This window comes from Aythya ferina (assembly GCF_964211825.1).
Source record: "Aythya ferina genome assembly, chromosome: 21".
Classification (NCBI taxonomy): Eukaryota; Metazoa; Chordata; class Aves; order Anseriformes; family Anatidae; genus Aythya; species Aythya ferina.
The window spans coordinates 5,620,014-5,635,415 of NC_140319.1; the positions used below are offsets into that span (position 1 = coordinate 5,620,014).

A 15,402-nucleotide genomic window follows, 5' to 3' on the forward strand; every position below is an offset into this window, starting at 1 on the left:
GCAGCAGCAATTTAATCCTGCACGAGCTCACAGCACGCTTTTTCCACCCTGCACGAGCACCCAAGCAGCTCTTGCAGGAGCACCCGGTCCGTGCCTGCGTGACCGGGTGCGTGCGTGCTGCGTTAGGGCGCACCCGAGCACCCGTTTGGTGCTCCCCCCCCGAGCAGGGGGAGGTTGCAAGGAGGCTGGGAGCTGCCTTTTGGCTGATCACGGCCTCTTCCAGGCAGCTCTGCAGCCAGCACCGTGCCCCATCTCCTGCAGGAATCTGGCCGTGCGCTTTCCCATGCCTGTAGGGCCGGGAGGGAACCCAGCAGGGGACGCACAAGGAGACACCAGCAGAGCTGGGCTGCACAGCGAGGGCAGAAAGGAGCAGCTCGCCCTCGGACTGGCCGTGCCAAGCCTCTTTTTGGGCTAGGTCACCCCATGAGAAGTCAAGCATCAGCTTCTCCAGCCTTAGTTTAGAGGAAAATGGGAATAAATAATAGGAAAAGAGCAAGAGGGGAGCAGAGGAGGGCAAGGAAAGCCAGCAGAGGAAGGGAGGAAGAGCTGTGCCAAACACTCCCCGTCCCCTTGAAGCCCCGAGCTGATCCCGCGCAGGCAGGTATTTACAGGACGGGCTCAGCTTTCCCAGCTTGTTCCCAGTCTTGGCACAAAGGCCAAGAGCAGGAGAAGAAGAGGGCCAGAGAATGGCAACAGGGCCGCTGAAAGCCCCCGACAGACCCCATTGAAGCGGCGGCCCTGTTCCCATCTGTCAGCAGCCCCTCGGTGAAAGGGTGCGCAGGGGAGGGGGCGGCGGTGTGAATCGGGGGCTGACACAAAGAGGAAGAGACTGATTATGCTGTTATTTCTCCACTTTCAGACCCCATTAGGGGACATGCCGGGCTTTTCTCAGGGTCTTTGGGATGCTTAAGCTGCCCATTTAGCAGCAGGAACGGTCCAATTAAAAGAAAGACAAAGGAGGAGCCCGGCCTGTCTTAATTGAAATGGGTTTCAGTCTAATGAGGATTAGGTTCAAGAACAGACCTAAGGGAGCAATCCAATACCCATTACCCTCCCGGGCTGTACCACCGTGCCTTTTGGTGGCTCAGCCGGCCAGCCTGGCGCGAGGGAAGCCACCAGCCCTCTCAAACGGGGCGTTTGCCACCGAATTTTGGGGCAAAATGTGCTGGGAATCCTTGGCTGCAGGGCCAAGTTGGACTTAATGGTCTTTGTTGGTCCTTTCCAAATGAATTATTCCATCCCGTCCCGTCCCATCCCATCCCCATCCCATCCCATCCCATCCAATCCCATCCCAAATTACCCCTCAGATGTTAAAAAATCGATCAGACTCTTGGAGTGCACAGCCTGGGGACATCTTCCCCCCAGTTCCAGCTCCCTTCACCCCCTCCGAGTGCTGCTCCCGGAGCCCTTGGTGCCCTTTTCCTCTCAAACCCATCCCATACATCCTGGTGTCCCCTCTCCCTGGGGTGGCTCTGCCCCCAGTGTCCCCAGTGCCTCCAGTCCTTAGGGTGGCTCTGCCCCGGTGACCCCAATCCCTGGGGTGGCTCTGTCCCGGTGTCCGCAGTGACCCCAATCCTTGGGGTGGCTCTGCCCAAATTCCCTCATCCCTGGGGTGTTTCTGCCCCCGGTGACTGGTCCCTGGGGTGGCCCTGCCCCAGTGACCCCCGTTCCCGGAGTGTCCCCCCCTTGTCCCCTCCGTGTCCCCCCGGTGTCCCCCCTGCGCGCCCGGCGCAGCGCGGTGCCAGCAGAGGGCAGAGCGCGCCCAGGCTCGGCACCGCCTCAGCCCCTGCAAAAAAGCCTCGGAGCTGGGGAAAGCTTCGGGAATGGAGCCTGGGGGGCTGAAAAAGCTGCAGGAACCGGGTCCCGGGGGCTGCAAGCCCCCAGCAGCAGCGGGGGATAGAGGAGAGCCCGGAGCCGGGGAGGCTCGACCCAAAGCCCGAAGGTTTGGTGACCGTGGGTCAGCGGGCACGGAGCTCAGCGTGGTGATTCCAGGGCTTGGGGCAGCTCTGGTTTTAATCCCAGCCGCCTGCTACTGGTTCCTGGGGTGGTCTGGAGGAGCTGGTTGTGTTCCCTGCTCCCACACGCAGCCTGGAGTGGGAAGGTGACCCCAGAGCCCGGGCTGCTCGCACGCCGCAGGGCTCCGACGGGGCTGTAAAACCCCAGGGGGAACCTGAGCTCCTGGGGTCGTGCTGAGAGCCCCCGGCTGGGAGCAGCTGGTGGCTGGCAGCAGGCAATGCCATCCACTCATCACCTTAATGAACACTAATGGGACAGGCAGGAGCATTTCTTGCTTATACATCACTTCATTCCTCTGCCAAATGCTTTCGGGATGGACCCGCACAGGTCCCGGCACAATCCTGCGTACCCATACCAACCGTAGATCATCTCTCCAAACCCATCCTCGTCCTGCACGTTCCTCGTCTCTCCTCGCACACCTGTGCCCCCTTTTCCTGCCCTCCACCCTCTCTCCCTGGCAGCTCCGGAGAGGATTTGGGAGGACCCAGCCCTCCGGAGCCCCCGGGGAGCGAGGCTTTGGAGATCACCCGGATCCTCGCCCGCTTCACCTCTGGGCTGCCAGGAGCTGGGAGGGAGGGAGCCGAAAGCAGCCTGGGAGGCAGCTGGGCTGAGAGACACCGGAGATTTTCCATTTTCTCATCTGAGTTACGAGCTGCCATAAATAAGGCCGGGGAATCGCACGCAGCGCGAGCGCCGGCCTCCCAGGTACCCCCCCCGGGCAGAGGTGGAAGGAGGCAGCAGGCAGGATTTATCATTTCCTGGAGGGGTGTGTGTGTGTAGGGGGGGGGATTTCTGGTGGGGACTGACAAGTTGGGCCCTTTCTGGCTGTGTCGTTCGTCTCTGCCAGCCCTCGCTTATCGCTAGGGCTCTCTCTGCCTCCTTCCAACCCCCCCCCCCCCCCCCAGCATTAATCACGCTAGCGATGCTGCCCACGCCTCTGCTGGAACCAGGTCGTGAAACTCGCATCCCACCCACTTCCCACAAAGCAGCTCCCAGTCACGTTTCAGCCTCCGGCACAGCCGTGTGGGGGCTCTGCGGGCTGGGAAAAGCCTGGCTGCTTCTTAACATCCCCCCCTTCATTCCCCCTGCAGCCCCCCGGGGCCGGGATGGCGAGGGATGCGATAAGGGATGTGATAAGGGATGTGATAAGAGATGTTTTGAAGGATGCTGTTAAGCAATTGGTGGCGAGATTCCCTAAAACATCGCCGGGAGGAGCTGGAGGGAGATGCTCGGGGGTCTCGGGGGGGGGTACCAGCGAGGGGAGAGCTCGGGAAGTGGATGGGGTCTCACCTTTTTTCTCTCCTCCAGCTCCTGGCTCGGCCATCCTGCTGGCCACGGGGTTTGGGCAGGTCTCCTGGGCGATGGGAAAAGAGGTTTTGGGCCGGGCTACCCCAGCACAAACCTTCCCTAAACCCAAAGGGTGAGGCCTGGAAGGACCAAAAAGTGAGATCTTAGCCTAATCTGCCCCAAACGGCACCACAGACGCAGCTGCTGGAAAAGCTGGGTTAGGACCTGGTGGCCCAGGCTTTGCTTCTGAAGGCAAAAAAAAAAAAATCACTTCCACCCCAGCCCTGCTCCCAAATTCCTCCTCTGCCGATTTCTCTGGCTGCAGCCCCGCATTCCCGAGCGCAGGGGAAGGCCTGCAGAATGTCTTTTTATCCAAAGGGGGTATCAGGCTTTGCACTAAAACCCTGCAAGAAGCTGAGAAAGGGCAATAAAAGAAGACAAACGAGGTGCAGGTGCTGGCTGGGATCCCCTGGAACGAGCAGCGCTAAGTCCCCGGCTCCTCTCGCCATCCCGTGCGCTTTTCCCACTGGTTTCTTTGGCTGGGATATATATTTTATTTTATTTTTTTCCCCCTCTCCATTGAAGTGCGTGGCTCATGTGCACAGAACGTGCTGGGAATTTCCACCCTCTGGTCCCGGGTTAATGGATCCAGCTGCAGAGGAGCTGCGGAGCTGCTGGCCCGGGGTTTGCTCGCTCAGCTCCGTCTCTCATTTCGCTGCCGAAGCGAGCGAGGGGGGACAGCTCCAGCAGCCAGACGCCGAGCGGAGCGTGGTGGGGAAGAACCTGCGGAGGTTGGAAAGCTGAGTGGGAAGCAAGCGGAGCTGGAGAGCTAAGGTTGGGCTCCGAAAAAAAAAAATAAATTAAAAAAATAAATAAAATCCTGCCTCTCCCAGACCTGCCTCAGCTCCAAACCACAGCTGGTGGCGGCCCCTAAATTACAGGCAGGGAGAGGTTTTGAAACTCTAGGACATGGGAACATGGGAGCACGTCCCCGATAATCGACTGTAACGCCAACAGGGCGGTGATGGTGGTGGAGACACGAGCTATGGCAAAGCACCCAGAGGCTCCTGTGGCTTTTTCAGAGCTCTCCCAGCTGTGTTATCACCACACCGAGCTCTCCTTTTCCCCTCTCCGGGATATTCCCGGGGTGATCCTTGCCAGAAGCCGAGGAACTGGGGTGCAGCAGCTCGGAGATGGTGCCAGGGCCTTGGGCAGCCTTTGGAGAGAAGAGAAGGAGAGGGAAACGCTCCCCTGGTGGTTTTTATTAGGGGCTGGCTAGCTGAAAGGGCCAGCTGGGATGGAGCCGAGCCCGACTGATGCAGGGGTGATGGAGCACGGAGCTGCCCGGGGCAGGATCTCCTGCATGAACCTGGGAGCACACGGCTCCTTGGAGAAGCTGTGAGCACCTCTGCGGGGTGACAGCACAGCCCAGCGCTTCTGGAAATTCGGCACGCTGCTCCTCGGAAATTTTAAGCCCAAGGCCGCTGGAAATTCGGCAGGGTGCTGCTGGAAAAAAAAACAAACGTGCTGCTGCTGGAAATTCAGCAGGAACGCTGCTGGGTGCTGCGCTCCACGTGGGTGCTCGGCGGGGCTTTGCAGAACAGATGGGGATGCGGAGATGCTGGGGGTGCTCAGCCCCCAGGGATGCTGAGCCCCTGGGGATGCTCAGACACGGAGGAAGCTGAAATCCCGAGGATGCTCAGCCCCCGGGGCTGCCGCACAGCCCCACAAAGAGCCCCAAACCCAGGCTCCCCACCGGCAGCCCCATCCCTGGTTGCCTGCCAGGCGGGGAGGGCGCTCGGGGCTGACTCAGCAGCTGGATGGAGCCCGGCAGCGCCGCGTTATCGCTGCCGAGCCCCGATCTGCTCGATTGCAGCCTTGGGCGCCTTCCAGATCTTGCTTCCCCGGGGAGCCGCGCTGACTCACGGGGGCTCCTCGGGTGGAGGGCACGCTCCCCGCGGCCCTCTTGCCCCCCGTTTCGGGAAAGGAGGGGATGTCATTTGGTGACGGTGGCCGCCGAGGGGAGCGCCGGCTGCTTGGCGGAGGCGTTTGGCAGCGGCTGCCGCCACGCTCCCGTCCTTCAGACCGCAGTGCAGGCGCCACGGGGAGCGCACGGCCGCCTCCCTCTTCCCAGCCGTGCTGCAGCTTTGTCGTGCTGCGCGTGTCCCCGCGTGACATTTGTCCCCCCAAGGGGGAGGCTGAGCGGCTCCACGGCACGTCCACAGCCCCCTGGGGCACCCGCAGCTCTCCTGCGTCATTTCCAACAGCCCAGAGCTGCTGGGTTTGTGTGCTCGGGGCAGAGCCCCCCCGGATGGGATCCCCCTCCGGGGAAGTGCCACCTCCGAGCCAAGCAGCCTGGAAGCGGGCCAGGTGAGGTGCAGGGCCAGATTTGCTGGGAAATGGGGTTTTCCTGCACCTGCTCGCAAAGGGGCAATGCAGGCACCAGCCTCTGCTGCCCTCCTGTCCATCCGCCTGGCTCCTGAGATGCATCCCCCGGGATTCCCCGGGCAGACATCAGCAAAAAAAAAAGCCTTCCAGGAAGGCTGGAGCTCACAGCCCCATCCCTCCTGCCCTATTTCCTACAGGGCAAGAGCTGAGGATATCTTTATTTTATTTTATTTTATTTTATTTTTTCTTTTTTTTTTTTTTTCACATGTGCTGAGCACGTTCCTGCTTTTTTTTTTCCTTATCAAATTTCATCTCATCGATCCGAGGAACGCCTGCCAGCCCAACTCAATTCCTTCCTAATGCATTTCTGGTGGAGAGAAGCGTCCTAGCAGGAATCCAGGCGCAGAGCCCAGCCCCAGGGCCCTGCTCTGCACCCCCCAGCCCCACGCTCTGCACGCCCCAGGCTGCTGCTTTGGGATCACCCTTGCCCCATCCATCCCTCCTGAAGCAACCTCTGCGAGCTGCTGCTGTGGAAACCAAACCCCATGAGGTCCCCCCATGGGTCTCCAGCGAAAAAGGGCGCAGCTCTTCAGCCCAGCTGGCTCAGCCGGGGCTTGCCAGGGCTCCCTGGCACGGGGCTGGCAGCTGGCAGGCAGGGACACGTCCTGCTCAGCACCGAAACCCGCCGAAAACCCTCGTGGCTCAGCACCTGAATCACTTCTTCCTCGTTTCGTGCCTGCCGCAGCGCGTCCGCGGCACGGGGACGGAGCCTGGCGGAGCATCCCGAGCTCAGTGTCCTCGGGGAAAATGAACCTGGAGGGGATTGCTGCTCTCACCCTCACCCCCAGCAGCCAAATCAGTGCCACGGGCAGGGCACGGTGTCCCCAGGAGCTCGGTGTCCCCGGGGACCTCGGGATGTGCAGGCTGAGGGCACTGCGCCGGCACGGAGAGCGCAGAGCCTGAAGGGCAGAGCTCCTCTCCCCATCTCTCCCCCCCTCCACATTGCGCACAAGCAGCTCATTTACTGCTCCGCTGAGACGTCTCGGCAGCCTCATCAATAGCCAGAGACAGGGCACGGGGCTAGACGGCTCCGGCGTGGGGCTGGATCCTGCTGCAGGCAGCAGAAATCGTCCCCGTGGAGCCGCCGAGCGGCCGCGCCGACGGAGGGGATGCTGCAGCAGCAGGATGGGGCCGTGCTGGGTCCCGTGCCTTCTTCTGGGAAAAGAAAAAAAAAAGAAAAAAAGCCTCTGCCAGGGGGAAAGAAGCTTGGATGGCATCAGGAAAGGAGTCTGTAAACACCTCAAGGCATCCAGCCCTGCTATAAAGCCAAGCGGGCTGCGGGCTGGGTTTATTCCTCCTGCCCTGCGCAAGATGAGGTCTCTCCGCGTCAGCACCCCGGAGCCAGATGTCAGCCCCTAGCAGCAGCTGCTTCTGGTGACCTCGGCTGATCTGGGAGCTCTGGGCTCCTGCCCAGCCCCAACCCTGCTGCCAGCAGGCAGGGGGACGCGATGCAAAAACCTCCCCCAGACCTCGTGCAGCTGCCCCCAGAGCAGAAACCCCGGCAGCAGGGAGCCAACAGGGGCTGCCCCTGCTCTGCCACCACTCCTGCACCTCCCAGGGTGGCTCAGCACCCCCGGGCATCGCTCAGCTTTCTGCCTGATCCTCCCTAAAATATCCTGGTTTTGGTTCAAGCCATCTCCTGTGCGCTCGCAGGGGCTTCCCAGAGCCCATCAGCAGGGAGGGACAACCACAATCATCTTTAGCAGCAGCCTCTTTGGACGTGCCCAGACCTCACAGGCTTTCTGGATTTTAATTTATGGCCGGGTTGGAGTGGATAACCACGCTGCAGGGGCTGCAGGTGGGCTGCAAAATAAAGCAAGGAGGCTTCGGAGCATCTCCTGCAGCGGGGAGCTGGTGCGCAGCAGTGGCTGGAGGTCATTTTATTTCATGGGGAGGAGCACGGCTGGGACATCCACAGCCTTCAGCATCACCCAGGCATCCTCTGGGATGAGGCTTTTAATCACTTTTAATCCCGGGGGACCCAGCGCAGGAGCCTGCAGGAGATCTTTGCTACCTGCAAGGCCTTCAGCCCAAAGCCTGTGCCCACGGAAAAGGCCAATTGCGGCGTGCGAGCGGCTAATTTGTCCCCAGGGGCGCAGCCACGGAAGGAATTTTGGCTGAATAAAGCCCTTTCTGCTCTGATTAATCGTCCCCCCCTGGTTATGAACAATGCCGAACAAAACAGGGATAATATTCCTGCTAGGGGAAATGGGGAGGACGGGTCACCCGAACGCTGCCATTAACGGGTCTAAATAGCCCGGGCTGGTCCTGAATGCATTAAAGCGGTGGAGGAAGCCCTGGGAGGAAAGAATGTCCCCTATTAGCCAAGCCCCGAGCGTCCCCGCTGCCACAATAGGGGAGAGATGCCTCGCTCCGAGCTGCCTGCTGCTGCCCTGGGTTCAGGGAAATGTCAGCCCAGCACCCCCAGGCTGCAAATTACCGGAGGGCGCGCGGCTCTTTCAGCCCCGCTGAACCCTATCCACGGGGAAATAATCCCAAACCCGGCTGCCTGCCACGGAGGCACGGCCCCGGCTGCGCCCTGCCCCCTTGGCAGGATGCAAAGCTTGGTTTTTAGTCACAGGGATGAAGGTTTGGGGTGGAAAGCTTTTGGGTTTGCTCCCGAATCCAGCCACGCAGGTGTGCGGAAAGGTGGCTGCGAGGTTTCCTGCAGGTTTGGAGTCCCCTGGAGATTTGGGGAGGACAAAGGGAGGGTAGAGGGGGACAGGGAACCTGCTGTCGTATATAGCATGCAGGATGCGCTCCTTTCTCAGCAAAAAACCCAGTGGCTTCATGATTTCACCACCGCCAGCACGACGCAGAGCATCCATCCCCTGCCTCTGGGCTTTATCCGCGCTGCATTTTCCCTGCGCCACCCCACGGAGAGCCCCTGCTGGAGCGCAGCCCGGCCGGGAGGAGCCCAGGGCAGGAGGCTGCAAAGCCTGCAGCAGCTCCAGCACCTTTGCACGGCCACGCACGAAGCCACCAGCCCTGCTCCAAAGCTGCCCTCCGGCACCCTGAGCCCATCCTGCAGCCAAACCAAAGCGGCGCGGTGCCATCAAGTCCCTCTAGGTTATTGCAAAGGTGCTGGGACAGCCGTGTCCCCAGCTCCGGGCCCTTCCCCAGGTCCCTGCGGGTCCTGGTGGTGGTCAGAGGGCAGCACGGTGCACACCAAGGGGCATAAAATAAGCGTGCCAGCCTTCCCCGCCGTGCAGCCCGTTAATAGCCGCGCACAATGCGCCGCAGCCCCGGGGCAGTTCTCAGGGGAAAAAAAAAAAAAAAAAGAGGCTCCAGGCCATGGCTGAGCTCCTCAGGACACCAAAAGATGCTGGCCGGGGCGCTGATACACTTATTTTGCCATTGTTCCTGGCAAAGGAGGCGTCGTGCCTCCCTGCTGCTGGTTTTAAACTAATTACATTCCCTTCGGAGCAGGGGGGAATAAAAGGCGCTTGGCCGGCTGGGGAGCCTGGTAGCGTTTTCCAATTGCCACCAAGGCGCTGAGCTTTTAACCACAACCCCCCCTGCTCACCCTGCCCCTACCTAAAGCTGCCTTCGGGCAGCGACCTCGGTGGCAGGGGACCCGCTGGAAGCAGCTGAAATGTGGTGGAAGGCTGCGCTTTGTTCCTAAATGCTGCCTTTCAGCGCGCAATCCTTCACTCCCCGGCTCCGTCTGGGGCTCCTGAGCCAAGCCCTCTCCCTGCCCTCCCCCATTGTTCTCTGCTGTTTATTTGGTTGGAATAGATGCGTTTGGAACAGATTGCTAGGAGGGTTTGGGTTTTATTTTTGTGTGTGTTTTTTTTTTTTTCTCCTTTCCAGCAAGCTCTGAGCTCTCCCTTTGGGGCCGTCTGACCCCACCTCACCGCTGCGCCCTGGGTCATGGCACGAGGTGGTGACGCACCCGCTGGTGGTGCACCCGCTGGTGTTGCACCCTGCCGTGGGTTTTTTTTAGGCTGTGCCATCCCCCATGGGTGCAGGACAGAGAGCCAGGTGGGATGTGACCCCCCCCCAGGTGCTCTCACTGCTCCGGGTGCGCGGGCACCGCCGCGGGCGCATCACCCCAACCTCTGCAGATCCCATGGGCGAGTCCCTACGGCCCCAAATCCATCCGGGACGTCCTCCAGGGGGGGTTCACAAGGAGCCAGGCAGCTCTGCAGAGCTGTTTCCAGCTGGAGAGGGAAGGGTTCATGGCGATGGCCGGGGGTACCTGCCCCACGGGGGGGGCCCCGCCGCAGCATTCCCACGAGAACCAATTCCCGAGCCTCCCCCTGCCCTCCCCACCTCTCTCCCCTGCTTAATTACTTGGCGAATGGGAAATGTTTTGGCTCGCCCTCCAAACCCCCGTCTGGCTCCTGTAGCTACGGCAGAACCCTGGGGGAGCTTTGGGGCTCCCGGCCCCTTTGCCATAGCAGCGAGCCCCCGCCGGGGACAACCATTGTGTGTGTGTGTGTGTCCCCCCCCCAAGGCCGGAGCACCTGGAGACCTTCTTGTAAAAACTTCATTTGCTGGGGGAAAGCTTTGATTAAAGCAGCCTGGCGGGGGGCTGCCCGGCTCCCGAGTCAATATTGGTTTTGGAGCAGATGGGGGGGGTGCGGGGTGGAAAGAACGAGGGGCCGGGGGTCCCCGTGGGGTGGGGTGGGGTGGGGGGGGGCGCCGAGATCAAAGTGGGGCAGCCCCGGAGAGGTGGAGCAGCCCCTCGCGCTGGAAACCTCGGGGAACAAAAGCATCAAAGTAAATCAAATGAAACTAATTGAAGTGCTTTCGCATTAAATAACGAGCGGGAGGCTTTCATGAAACGCCAGCTCCTTCCCGTCAAAAAAGCCGGGGACGGGCTTCCAAGAAGAAGCCAACGCGGCGGCTCCCCCCCCCTTGACGATGAGGACAGAAAGCCCCAAACCCAAAATCCCCCCCCCCACAATAGGGTGAGGAGCTCAGAAAGGAGCCTGCACCCCGAGCACGTGGCACTTTTCCCCAGCCTGCTTCATCCCCCGAGCCGTCCCATATGGCCAGGGGTGCTCGGGGACACCGACACCACCAGGAGCACCCCTGAGGGTCCCCATGGGCAGGGGGGGCAGCTCACGTCGCCCCCAGTCACCCAGCTCTGCTCTCCGTGCTCCTCCGTGAGGCTGGGGCTGTAAAATGGGGTTTTTGTCCCATTATAGCCCCGTTTGGGCTTCGGGTGCGGGTTGTGCGGGACCTGCGTGCCTCGGGTTCGGCACCTTGGGGGTTCGGGATGGGACGGGGAATGATGTGGGGTGCAGAGAGGGGTGAAGGCTGGAGGTCCCAGAGGATCTCTCAGCTCTCCGGGATCCTCCTGGCCTCCGGGGAAGCTTTGTAAGGCTCGGGGAGGGCTGGCACCCGCGGGAACTTGGGGTGCTCCCAGGGATGAGCGCAGCAGCCGGCACCACCGTGCGCTCCTGGGGATGAAGGACAGGGGGTGCTGAGCCCCACCGGGGGGAGCAGAGCAGAGAGCTCCTCGGGAGGACCTCGCACGGTGCCTGGTTTATTATTTTTTGGCCTCCTCTCACCAAGGAGGCCACCAGCAGCAGCCTTTGGAGGAAGGTTTTGGGGTTACGCTTTCGCCAGCGCCCTCAGCGTGGCGCACGGCGGCTTCTCCACCCCACAACGAAACGGGGCCGGCCGTGGGGCTCCCACCAGAGCCAAACACCATCCCCACACCCTGCTCAGCCCCGAGCACCCCGCTACCCCTTCGGAGCCGCCGCCAGCCCCTTGCCCTGGGAAAGGAAGGGAGGGAGAAGCGGGGCCGGGCTCGTCCTCGTTAGCCGCCGGCTAGAGCGGGCTGTGGCCACGATGAAAGCGAGCCACATGAAGACAATTAGGCTAAATTATGTCCAGTCGCAGCAGACGAGCTAACAGAGCAAGGGGAGGCCGGCCGACTCCAGCCAGGCTCGATGTCTGCCTTGCCCCGCGGCTGCCACTCATACATCACCGATCAAGGGAAGCCCCCGCAGGTTGTTTTAAACCGGGGCCAGCGGGAGGTTGGGCTAATGAGTAAAATCTGAGCATTCCTCAAATTTCCCATCCGTCCCGGGGCGAGGGGAGGGTGGGCGAAGGGGGATGGGGACCGGGTGGCTCTCCGCGGAGAGAGGGGCGATGCTCGGGGAGGGATGGAACTGCTGGTCCCAGCCCTGGCCCCAAGCACCTGGAGGTGGGGACGGCCAGGAGAAGGGGATCCGTTGGCTCCCTCGCCACGAGCATCCTTCCTGCAACGTGAAATGTGCCTGGGGAGGGGGTTTAAGGGGTGGTGTAGGAGCCGTGCCCTCGGTGGCAGCGGGTTTATGGGGCTGGGCATCCTCCTTTGGGGAACCCCAGCGGGCACAAGGGATGCTTGAGCAATTTTGGGGTTCTCAGCCCCCCTCCCAGCCCCGGTTATTGCAGGCAGCTCCCCCCCCAGCCTGCTCAAGGCCCAGCCTCATCCCTACCCAGGCCAATAAATGAACCTCGCCCACCTCTCCGAGGTCTTTATAAGGGGGGGTGCGGAGGAGGGGGAAGGTAATTAAAGGACATCAAAGGCAGGGCAGGAAGAAAAAAAGGGCATTTTGAAGAGAGAAGGAGAGGGAAAACGGCCATTCCTGATCGATACAATCATGGTGCTTTGGGGTTTTGTGTGCTTGGGCTCAGGGATCAGGGGATCCTTGGGTTTTGTCTCTCCAGCACTGGGCAAAATCAGAGGACCTTTTCCATCTCGCCTTGGATTTGCAGCCAGCGGTTGCCACCAGCTCCCCTCCTTTGGTGTCCCTGCAGGGTTTTGATGGCAAAGGTGAATTTTGGCTTTGGAAGAGCCCTCGGGAGCTGGGTTTGCTGCTGCTGAGGCTGTTAACGGAGAGGAGCGACGTGGGGCAGCGCAGGAGGAGAAGCAAAGCCCCAGGACCGGGTGCAAACCCACTGGGGCTGCACCTCAGGGCAGGCTGGAGGGGCGCACTTCTCCTTCAAGCCATAAATCCATGAAATTAAACAGGCGAAAAAAAAAAATGCAATTAGAAGGAAGAAAAGGCCGGGAATTAATCACTAATAAACTTTTACCCTTTCTCTTGGCTAATGAAACCAGCATATGGTCCCTATCCCGAGGACAAGCCGCCTCCCCGGGCTCGCATCCTCGCCCTCTCCGCCCCGCTCCCTCCCTCCCTCCCTGCGCTCTTCTGCGCGCCCCCGTCTCCGTCGCTCTCTCTCCCCGGGCTTTTAATTACGTTCATCTATTTCCACTCACTAGGTCTGTCACTTTGCAGCAGGGCTGCTGTAATTATGCTGTGGGAAGCACCGCTCACTTCGCCGCAGCCTGAGCGGATTAAGGATCCTCCGCGCCGTTTCCCACCCCTCTCTGCCAGGTACCTGCCCGGGGATGACAGATGGTCAGGGGCCATTTATTTCCCCTAATGAGCCTGGTACAAAAGGAGATGGCTCCCAAAACACGTATATTTTCAGCAAACTTTTAAAAAAAAAAAAAAAAAAAGCCTCCTGTCTCCCAGGGGTGGAGATGGGGAGGGTCTGAGCCCAGGCGAGGAAAGCGTGCCAGGAGAAATTTGGGGCTCGGGGGCTCTGCAGGCTCTGGGAAATGCTCTGGGAAAGGCTCTGCAGCTTGGGAAATGGGGCAGGAGACTTTGAACATGCTGTAGCTCCTCTCAGCTCGGCCACAGGCCAGCAGAAGCCAACAGAAACACGAGGCTTCGGCCGGCGTGGATGAGAGGGGGCTGGCGGTGGGCACCGGTGGCTGCTGAAGGATGAAGATAATTCCAGGACTAAGCACGTGCGGGGATTACAGCGCGAAAGGGGAGCAGGGCTGCGTGCAGCCTGAGCCGATGCAAAGCGCCAGAGCTTCGAAGGATGCGCGCAGATTAATGCCAGCTGCAGGCTCAGCCACGGGACCGGATTCGCTTTGACCCTCCCCAAAAGTGCCATCAGTGCTGGAGATGCAGGTACAGCCGCTCAGCATCCCCCCAGGCCCAGCAGGGAAGGCAGGCACCGGCTTCCAGGACTCGATTTCCACCCACAACTTGTTTTCTCGGACGAGAGCTTCCCTGCACCCACGCATCTGTGGCCACGGTGCCAAGCGGAGCGCATGGTGCGGCTCCCAGGGGCAGCCCCGGAGCACCCACCTCCAGCCCGTCTCCTCTGGGTACCCAAAAGCAACAAAATAAAAATAAAAAACAAAGTCCTGAGCCTTGAGACAAAGCCTTGAGCCTGCTCACAGGATCTGCAGCATCTGCTCGAGGTGGCACCTGCAGGAGGGGCACAGCTCTGTGCCAACGAGGCCGTCCCGGAGACGAAGCGCTGCTAAAACCAAGGGTCCCGACCCGTGCTGCTAATTAAACATCCCACAGCAGTCGGAGCGAAAGCCAGGCAAGTCTCCTGGCCTCCTCCAGCAGCAGTAATTATTTTCAGCCCCTCGACCCCACGGCCGTGGCAGCTGGGACACGACACGGTGCGTGCCGGGGCCACGCAGCCACCGCCGGGGGGGGACCCCCGGAGCGAGATAAAAGGTGAGCCGGGGGCACCGGGCACCCGGCCCCGCTGCCAGCTCATTAAAAGCCAGCGTTCGCAGGTCCCCCCTTTTAAACTGTTTATCCATTATTGAAAATCCCATATGTTACGTGTCCAGGAAGATCAGCTTTCAGCCGCGAGATAAGCTGCCTCCATTTATTGTTCTTCCCTCTCGCCCTCCTCCCTCCCCCTGGGCTTTTAATTACATCCATCACCTCCCACCCCTCCGGTGGAGCTGGCTGCGTGTCTCACCAGCCCAGCAAGGGAACAAGGCCCTTTTTTTATTATTATTTTTTTTTCCCCCTCTCGGATTCAGCAATTGTTTCGCTTCCCAAGTCCTCGAGCGAGAGGCATTTAGCAGCCGCTGTGAAATTTCAGCCAGGATTGGAATTTATTTTAAGACGCCGGCCTTTAAATTTTTCATTAAACCTTTTTTCCCCCTGCGATGCAGCAGGCTGCTGCGGGGAACCGGAGGGGGGGAACGGGGCATTTGCATGCCCAACACGTCGGGAAGGAAAGGAGAATTTCTCCTGGGCAGAGACCTTTGGGCACACGCGCCCCGAGCAGGGCTGCCCGGTGGGAGCGAGCCCCGGGGGGTCCCTTTGCTCAGGGTGGGCTTCCAAGGACGAGCATCCCCGCAGGGTCCCGGGCACGCTGCCCGCTGTAGGGCTGGCTGGAAGCATCCTGCTAGCAGCCCTCAGGTTTTTCTGCTCGCAGCTCTGCCAGACTTGAAGCTCCCCAGCTGCGATTTCCCGTGCCGGGTGCCTGCTCCTGCAGGGAAGGCGATGCCTGGAGCCAAGCCGGAGGGCACGGAGCTGCCTCCGGGAGATCTGCCTCCTTCCCCCCACGTGCCCTGCTCGTCTTTTCCATCCAGCTCCTGCAGTTTGCCCAGCGGGCGCCCTGCAAACATCCACCGAGCAGGGGGGATATCCTGGATTTCAGCACCCCAAAAATTGCTGGGACGGAGCTGCCCATGCACGCTGAGCGCAGCATTTCCCTCCCTAACCAAGGGCCCTCTCTTTGCCATGCAATAATTTTCTATCACAGCTCCTAACCCCCTGCTAGAAAGGCTCTGGCACAGCTTTGCTTGCTGTTAGCTCAGCGTTCCCACTGGATTACAAAACCAGGAATTTCCCCTGCAAAGCCCATCCTCGGGCA

At 60.6% G+C, this 15,402-nt stretch overlaps 1 long non-coding RNA gene across 1 annotated transcript; it reads left to right on the forward strand.

Annotated features, from left to right (window-relative positions):
• The first annotated feature begins 11,642 nt into the window (after positions 1–11,642).
• On the forward strand, positions 11,643–14,208 carry LOC311422384. The gene is made up of 3 exons (XR_014685308.1): positions 11,643–11,717; positions 12,421–12,526; positions 12,977–14,208. It is a non-coding gene; the product is annotated as an uncharacterized lncRNA (long non-coding RNA).
• Positions 14,209–15,402: the final 1,194 nt, after the last annotated feature.